This window comes from Sabethes cyaneus, chromosome 2, assembly GCF_943734655.1.
Source record: "Sabethes cyaneus chromosome 2, idSabCyanKW18_F2, whole genome shotgun sequence".
NCBI lineage: Eukaryota > Metazoa > Arthropoda > Insecta > Diptera > Culicidae > Sabethes > Sabethes cyaneus.
The window spans coordinates 229,394,960-229,404,359 of record NC_071354.1 but is presented as its reverse complement, the minus strand read 5'-3'; positions in this window follow the sequence as shown (position 1 = coordinate 229,404,359).

The window sequence follows — 9,400 nt, the reverse complement described above, 5'->3', positions numbered from 1 at the left end:
AAGTGACAAAAAAGGTGGGAAACAGGAAAGCAACAAAAATGAAAAACGAAACAGGAAAACGAATGTTTCCGTTGTTTTTCTTGTCTCGATTTGCCTCGCTTTCTTTCCCACTTCCCACCTTTTTTACGTTACGTTTTGTTTCTGCCATCTTTCTTTTATTTGTCTCGTTTTCGTTTTTTCTCTTTCGAAATCAAAACAGACTAACGAGAGACAGAAGAGAAAATCGATGAAGTAAACAAGGAAAACGGGTGAAAACGGGATATAAAAGCAGACAAATAAGACAAATAGTTAAGAAAATGGAAAATGAGAATGGTAAGGGAAAATGGGACAGAAAAAAGGCAAAACTGGAAAAACAAAAGGACGAAAAACGGGGGATATAAAAGGAAAATCGAAAAACAAAGGTTATTTAATTTTTTCTCGATATTTTCAGCCAAGGGATGGTTCACCTCGCGAAGAACAAACGTTAAAAACAGAATAAACATTCCAGAAAAGAAGAAAAAATGTGCTAAAAGAGGACAAACTGACCAGACGACGATGAAAAACCAGACGGAGAAGAGTTGGACAAGGACGAGAACTGGCTGTATAAATACAGTAATGTTCCGATTCTGTCAGCCCAGTTCAAGTAAATCCTCAAGCTCAAATTAGTCCAAATTCAAATCCAGTTTAATGACACCCTGTCAAGTGCGATTTCAAGTCCAATTTCAACTTTGATTTTAAATCCGGTTGCAACCGAGAATCCGGAGTTTTCAAACTAATCGAGTGGTGATTTTATGATAAGTAATCGCTATCCCACGATTAGTCCGTTTCTCCAGGGCAAGACGTTCTTCCTAAAAAGTCGGATGTCCCCCCTATAGTTTATATCCCTGGGCACGCTAGTGGAAGTGATTATAAGTCGAAAATAATCGTACCACTGCTCTGCACTGCACTGACTGAAGAAGTTGTTGTTGTCCGAGATGTGTCTCCTAGAGAAACGTTTTGCATTCGAAAATAAAAGTAAGCGATTTTGCAGGTAAAACCAGGTGAATGAGCTGGTCCTTTAGTGAAGGAAATCATTCTTTTTCGACAAATCAACTGTCCAATTGAGGACAATCTTTATAGGACTTTATAGGATAACATTCAATGTAAAATGCTGAGTTCTTTTGTTAAAAACATGTACAGAAATAAACTTTTTTACTGAAGTTCATTTTGTTGGAAAGCCCGCTGCTCCCAGCTGAGTGGATTACGCGCCAGGCGCGGTTTTCTCCTGTGTAATCTGTGCAGTCCTCCCGAGAACCGCCTAGAGCAATCGAGTCGCTTGCCTGCGCGCATATTTATAGAAGGTTTATATACGGATTGGTTGATTTTTTTTCTTCATTTTTTCCGTTGTTGTTGTTTCACGATGAGCATAAACACAAGTACCCCATACTAGTATATATCGGTAAGTAGCTACACACGTTGTTCGGTTCCCTGGGACCCGAATGCTAAACGGTTTCGAGCTTTTTCGAGTGCACTGCTTCACGGCTTCACCGCCGTGGTTCTTCTTTCCGGCGCAGCCGGACCGCGAGAGGTGGCCGCGATTTGTTGAACAGCAACGGCAGACGGCAACAACGACGATGGCGCATTTTTACAATAACCACAGTTCGTACCTCTGGCTCTGGTTCTCTTTCGTTTTTTCCTTCTGAAAAGCACCCATAAGTTGCCTACGGTCCATACAAGAAAGACAAATACGAGAAGAGACCGCTGCTGCTGCTGGAAGCACTAGTTTCCGCATAATTTTCTTCTGTTGTTGCTCTTTTTTTTTGTTTTCAGCTTTTCACTCCACCCGGGTAATTATTCACATAATGGCACTTATTCCGTCGTCTTCTGCGTTAATGATCATTACCATAAAACAGTTTCTGTGAAGTTTCAAACTATTCTGTTTTCTAGCATTAAAATACGCTGTAACTGCAATTGCGACGGCTTAGGAATTTCCTCCAGTTTAAATCGCTCGTCGTCGGCGGTGAGAAGCTCACCGTCAGATCGCACAGACCATTGACGACGAACGAAGAACCAAACCACGCACGAGCTTCGATTAGCTACACGATGAAAAGGTACGAAACCTTTAATTCCTTCAAGAGACTTAGTTACAACTATTAATCATAATCAACCAACACAGCAAAAAAGCGCTGGTAAGTCGCGCACTCACTCACTACACAACTCGGTAATTTCCCTTCTTAGCTGCCGCGCACTTCTTTTATGAACACAGAAAAAGAAAAGGCAAAACGAGTTTTCGATTGGAATTTTTCGAATTCATACACAAAAACCAAGAGCTCTTCACCGTTGTCGTCGTCGTCGTCGTCGTAATCGCACCGGTCGGTCGGTCGGTGTGTGGTGTAGATGCAACCCAACCGTACGTACAGAAAAAGCTCTTTCTCTCGACTTAAACGGCGACTCCGTCGTCGTCGTCGATTGCGACGACCGATAGCGTGATTCCCTTTCCGAGCGCGCGGCGGGTTCGTCGCTTAGACTGGCTGCCGTTGGCCGTTGAGCTCACTTCAGCTGAGCTCTGCAAAGCACACTCGAGACTCTAACCACAGTGCTACGTTATTGGAATGGAACAAACAAAAAAGGTGCAACCGTTCGCGACCGTGGTACCTGCGATACTGCCGTACCGTGCCGGCGAGAGCGCCCGCACACACAGGTTCCATTCCCGATCGGATCGAGACCGACCGACCGAACCACCGCCCGATTCCGTAGTCTGTACGTCCCATTGCGAGAGAGAGACTCATCATAACATCGGAGACGACGACGCCAGCACGACGCTGGGCTGAACTGACTGGATGCGGTCCCGGCTCGGGACGGGACACGGGACATCCAGTCAGCCGAACGTTTACGTTTTATTTTTGGGGTCTCTTTGACTTTGTTGTACAGCGCGCCATTAATACACTTTCTCACCTGTGCCCTGCACCGTGGTTCGCTGCAAGCTGCATGCAAGGTGTGTGCGAGAGAATAGCGCAGCACACAGGGGTGAACACGTGGGAACCTGACGAAGGCGCGTTATCGTTCAATGGTTTTGATAGAAAGCAATGTGGGGTAAACTTTTTTTTTGTATGAACAAGTTGTTAACAAATTTGCTGGATAACGTCAAGCATTCCGACATAAAAATAAACAAGCTGTTGATATTTGAACTAAGCAATGTTTTATGAACTTGAATAGAAAATCCATTTAGTATAACTATTTATTTATTTAATTTAGTGAAAATTCGCATAAATCGAAAAAATGGTACTATGCTGCGTTGAGGCTAAGTTCTTAATGCTTCTGACTACAATAGGCTTCAAAGAGGCCTGTTCTTCTGGTCCAATGGCTACCCCAAGTAACAATTTAGTTATGATCCCATTATTTTTTGCACAGTCATCGGTAAATTTTTTTTTCAATCGGATCCACAAAATAACGTATTTTTTTAAACACGGCTAATTCTGGTTTTTCTCTCTTTTTTATGAGAGATATGTTGTTTTTTCCGGCAGAACCGAACAAAAACAGGCTTTGTTAATTTAACAAGCCATGCAAAACTAGTGTTGCATTAAGAAACCATGCAAGAATAATTAGTATTTATTGTTTACAAGCTGTGCAACGAGTGAAGATTAAATAAGTTCGTGAATCGTCTCTCCTTCTTATGAAATTGTTTTTACAACACTTCCACGAAAAAATGCACTTCATGCATCTACAATTCAGTTCTTCAATTAATTTTGATTTTGAACTTTTATTCAGGTTCGTTGTACATCACTGAAAAGCAATAGCTAATCCGCAGTCAGAAAAGTCGGAACAACAATCTTCTATCTTATGAAAATTTATTATTTTTGGTGGTTTTGGTCAATTGGTAGTCTTTTAGTGTTGAAAATTTCACGATAAACACAGTCGTTTTTGTTGTCCCCCAGTCATGACCGTAAAATTAGATTTCCCGGAAGATTTGCATGCCTCGAAAATTCACATCTCAGAAATCAAGCAATTAAGCACAGAAATTGCATTTTGTTGGCACGAATCGCAGTCGATAAACATACGAATTTACTAGAGTGCTCAGACCTTGGGAGATCCGTTTCGATGTACGACATAGTTAAAATTTGGATGTAATTTTAATGCTTGTAAATATATTCTCAGTCAGAAGGTTAAGTTTCGATAACGGAATGTACCACCTGAGCTTTGCTTTTTGCTTTGTTTTTAAGTATAGGGTGTAGGGTGTTCTGTTAGGTAGCTTAGTGCAGATATTTCAGGGGGTGATAGAGGACCATATTTGACGAAAAAAAATCCTTCTACGCATATTGTCAAATCTCAAGCGTTGCAGAGTTATTGAACATTTTTAGTTTTCGGTTCTGAATGCCTTAAATTAGCTCTGGCACAAAGACTATGCTAGCTAGCTCAATTCGGTTACTTTCATTCGAAAGCTGACAAAATTGTTTACTGTAATTTGGTCCTGAACCTCCTACTTCATGAGATTTAGTAACATTTTAGAAGCAAAAAGGTATGAAATAAGTGCTTCTCAAGGCGTTTTTAACGAATTTCTCCTCAAAATGTGTGATAAAACTGATTGCTGTTATTAACCAATTTAGCCAAGCTCTGGTACCGTTTTTTAATTCGTTCTTTGACGTAAAACGTCTATCTCTTTTAGTTTCGTTGCAATTTCATTTTAAACGTATGGTTTTGGGTGTTGAATTAGTATCTGAAAACTGCTTGAACTAGGGCTGTCTAACCGGTAGTACCGGTAGTACCGAAAGCGGTAATATAGGCCAAATTTTGGATACCGAAATACCGCTTTTGGAAAGGCAAAAACCGGTATTTCCGGTATTTTCTAATATCCTAGTTTTTTTAATGTCCTTATTCGAAGAAAAACTAAGTTTAATAGAAGATTGTAAATTTCATTTTCTATAAAATTAATTAGATAAATTGCGAGTTCTTTTAAGCCGCCGTGTGCGGTGTCATAAAGCCGACCTCGAGAAGGAGAATCTCTCCCTCTAGATCGAGCTAGCCAAGTGAAAAGAGATCGTGAGTGTCCACCTCGGAAGTCCCAAGTGGTTCGACCAGGGACTTGGGGTAGTAGCGGGAGATCCTGCCGGTCCCCGAATAACAAGCAAAAGTGGAGGCGAACCCTCAATTTATGAAAAACATGGTAGTTGTTTTTCATACGTGTCTGACTGTGTTCATCGCACGCGGAAATCTAGTGTGCTATGCGTGATGTATGAAATCGAACTGTATTCAGATACTAATTCAACACTTAATACGATACGTTTAAAATGAAATAGCAACGAAACTAAGAGATAGGCATTTTATGTCAAAGAACGGATTGAAAAACGGTACCGGAGCTTTAAATTGGTGGATAATAGCAAACAGTTTTATCACACATTTTGAGGAGAAATTCGATAAAAACGCCTTGAGAAACACTTATTTCATAGCTTTTTGCTTCTAAAAAGTTACTAAATCTCATGAAGTAGGAGGTTTAGGACCAATTTTAAATACAAAATTTTCTTAGGTTTGGAATGAAAGTAACCGAATTGAGCTAGCATAATTTTTGTGCCAGAGCTAATTCAAGGCATACAGAACCGAAAACTAAAGATGTTCAATAACTCTGCAACGCTTGAGATTTGACCATATGCGTAGAAGGATTATTTTCGTCAAATATGGTCCGCTATCACCCCCTGAAATATCTACACTAAGCTACCTAACCTAACCTAACATAACCTACCTAATTGATCAATCACTCTTACGAACTTGAGCCCTCTTCTCGGTTTTGTTAGCAGCAAAATATTCTGTAATACATCACCTTCGGCAATCACAAAGACAATCACAAAAAATCATTGTTTGCCGTTACGGATAGCCAGCTGCAAATGATATAAGACGATTCTAGTTTTCTTGTTGTCACTAACGCAAAAACCTAGACGGGTGTATCTGCACCAATGCGTCCAGCGTAATTTCTGCTTCGCAGCGGCCTAACGAAAACTGGAGAAGCTCAAGTAGGATCGTTGCATTGGCCCCGTAATTGCCTGTATTCTAATAACCGGCTGCGAAGAATATCGATAAAGAAGTGTCAATTCTTAAAGACGTTTATAACCCAAGGCTTTGCTTTGCTTTGTTGGAACTGACAGGCTATGCCACTCGTGACAACAAGAAGACCAGAATCATCACATCAATTTCTGAAGTTGTGAATAAAATAGTGCATCTTCGCCGTGCGCAGCTCATTCAAACGGTAGCTTTGGATGGCGACACATCGGCTACCATCATCGGATTCTTTTTGAATAAACAGTCAGTTTATTACAACATAAAAGATTCTGCAACAATCGACCCTTTTCAGAACCAATGGAATAATTGAATGGCGAGATTTTCGCCTTTGTCGCTTTCTAGACATATTGAAATGTAGTTTTTCAGCGTGAAAAAGTGTTAAAGTTATGCCCTCAACCGACTCAATAAGAATATTAAGCTACGTAAGTTATGGAATGACTGTGGAATTCTCTATCCTAGAGTTCGCAGGAATTATATTCGATTCTTGCACCTCTTCGTGACGAACTTGACGTGGGTTGCGTACGGGAATTTCTAGTTAACGTTACTCCTAAGACTTTCATGCTCTTCATCTCGGGGGTACTCTTCCCGTCCAGACGAATTTTCCGGAGTATTTGGTGCTTCATTGTGCGACAAACATGCAGAGGGTTAAATTTTTTGCGAGGCTATAGAATAACCCATCTCGGCCGTCCAAATGGAGACACATTTCACAGCCTTTTTGATCGCCCTCCTACTAGTCTTGGCAATTAGTCAGAATACGAGTAGAATTATATCGTCGGCGTAGACGAAGATTTTCGCTGCCTTTACATTTCCGTTGAAGATAGAGTTTATATAGATACCGAAGAGAGTCACTGCCAATATCGAACCTTGTGAAACGCCGTTAGTTTGTTCCATTCGGTCCGATAACGCGCTTCCGACTCTCACTCGGAAGTATCTCTGCTTGGGGAAGCTACGCACATAGTGCGCCCAGAGATGCCCCATCGTTCAAACTATGGAATAATCGCCTTGTTCCATATTCTGACGTACGCTTTGCTAATGTCCAAAGCAACCAGTTCACCAGGCATCATCGATACCGCCTTCGAGGTCGGCCAGGTAGAGATCCAGATCTCTACCACGCCGAAACCCATACTGACGGGAGTCCAAGAGTTGACGTGTTTCGGTAGTTTGATTCTTCTGTTAATGATCCTTTCCATAGTCTTTCCGGCACAACCTAGCAACGTGATAGGTCGTTGGTTACCAACCACCTTAAGGTTTTTTCTTGGTTTCGGCAGCAGAATGAACTTGTAATGTGTCCTTGAAGAGATAACGAAATTATCAATTTGGAAAGCGTTCATTTGTCGAATAACTAAATTCATGAAAAGTCAATCACAATCGCCAAGCATTTCCAAGCCAATTAGTCTTTATAAGGGCTATCAATATTTGTCATGGAAAAGTTGAATCGAAATTCACAAATCAAAGAGCTTGCTCGGTCCTCGCAAAATAAGTTCATGTCAATCGTTTTGCCATCGGCATTTCAATGTCAATCGTTTGGAACTATTAGATACCTGAGATAAGTATTTGACTTTTCAATGGTGTATTATGCCATGCTGTGTATTGATATGGTTTGTGGTAGTTGCGTGGATAGTTTTTGCTTTTATCACCTTGCATTCGGTTCTACGGGAGATATCGTGTTGTTTCGAGCGGGTGACTTTCGAATTCATTCTCGTTCTCGGACAGTTCTCGTTGTCGATGCGCACGCATCATTTAGTGATACTATACCTACTGTCATTTAGGCCATTGGAAATTATTTTTGAAGTTTTTGTACCCCCCCTCTGCTTCAAAATTGGCTTTAGACATCGGGAGGCAAAAACAATTTGTTGAAGGCGAGTAAAATTTTTGTGTGTAAAATCTGCTGTCTGCGGGTTTGATCGTTTGATCGCATAAAGAACTCAAAAAATGGCTGTACGGAGTGTTAACGTGTTTTGCATGAAAATTAATAACGTATGTATGAAAAACAAGAACAAATTCGGTTTTCACGATTAATTTTATTTGGGTGATTAAAAAAATCTCATTGTTTTTTCGCCCCCCTCCTTCTTAAGTTGCCCAACGTCGGAAGCACAACAACTTTATAAAATATTTGTAATGGCCTTATACTGATGAATAAACAATGCTGAATAATTTTCGTTACCAATATATTGGGTCTATTAAAGAAGAGGTTGGTATTCCAATATATCGATGACGTTTCAAAACAACACGCCGTGTGCGGACATGAATAAGTAACTCATATACGGCACTCAAAATAATTTTCACGTTGAAATTACGCGAAAAGTTATGTGAATATTTTTCATCCTACTTTTCCCATACTATTTACGAGAAACTAACGTAGTTTGCATTAGTATGCGTGCATTTATGTAGAAATCAGATAGATGTTATTGTATTTTCCAATAATGTTCAATTGAAAGTCACGTAACTGCCTGTATAGAAATTTACGTATTTGACTTTGCTTGTGCGGGACAGACGAAGCAGTTTACGTTATCTGTAGCTCGATTGAAATAATTGATTATCGGAGGTAGTCGTTGCTAAGAGACTTCGCGGGCGGTTTAATGAAACCACACCGAAGCTGCGCGTAGCTTTCGATAGATTACATTATCCATTAAGATGAATCTTTTTCTAACTCCCCCTTCTATTAACAACAATTCCTTTCCCAAAATTCTTATGGAGATGAAGAGGATTCCCTGGTCTTTATTGCACTAACATACCTTTGCATCCCGCTTTCGGACGTATCCGGTGCCGGTATTGATCAGCATGCAAGGACATTGCACAATGAGGAAGAGTGTGTTGTCCCAAGTATGCTCTTTCTAACCATCATTTTGCAATTTTCATCGGTCCCGATCAATAACGGAGTAGCAGCACACGGGCGGTATCCTATGCTTATGTTTATCACTAAGCATTTCAAGGTCAGTCAGTCTTCAACTGGATCGTTAAAATTTATCATTTAAGAATTAAATTGACATTTTTTAATCGGAGAGGATTCTGTCGATATTCGTAACTTCGAATACATAAAACATCCAAAGTGTCCGTCGCTGTTATGCGGAAAATCCTCATCATTAAACGGTTCTTTTCAGGGTCGCCAACCCATTCAAAGTTATGCCACAACCATGCGGTCGTATCTGTTCCGCTGAATTTTATGTATGAATTTGTGCCTATTTGTACCATTTTATAGCATTTTCTGTGATGTTCGACTTTACTTTGGTGTGTATTTCAAACTTATAATTATTGTTATGATCATACTTTTTTGGGGTTCTACTTGTGGCTCACCGTTTGGAATGGTGTTGTTATTGCGTCATATTATGTATCATTCCCAGTTGGCCTCGAGGTAACCCGAGCAGAAGCGAAGAGTAAAATTATATAGAAACAA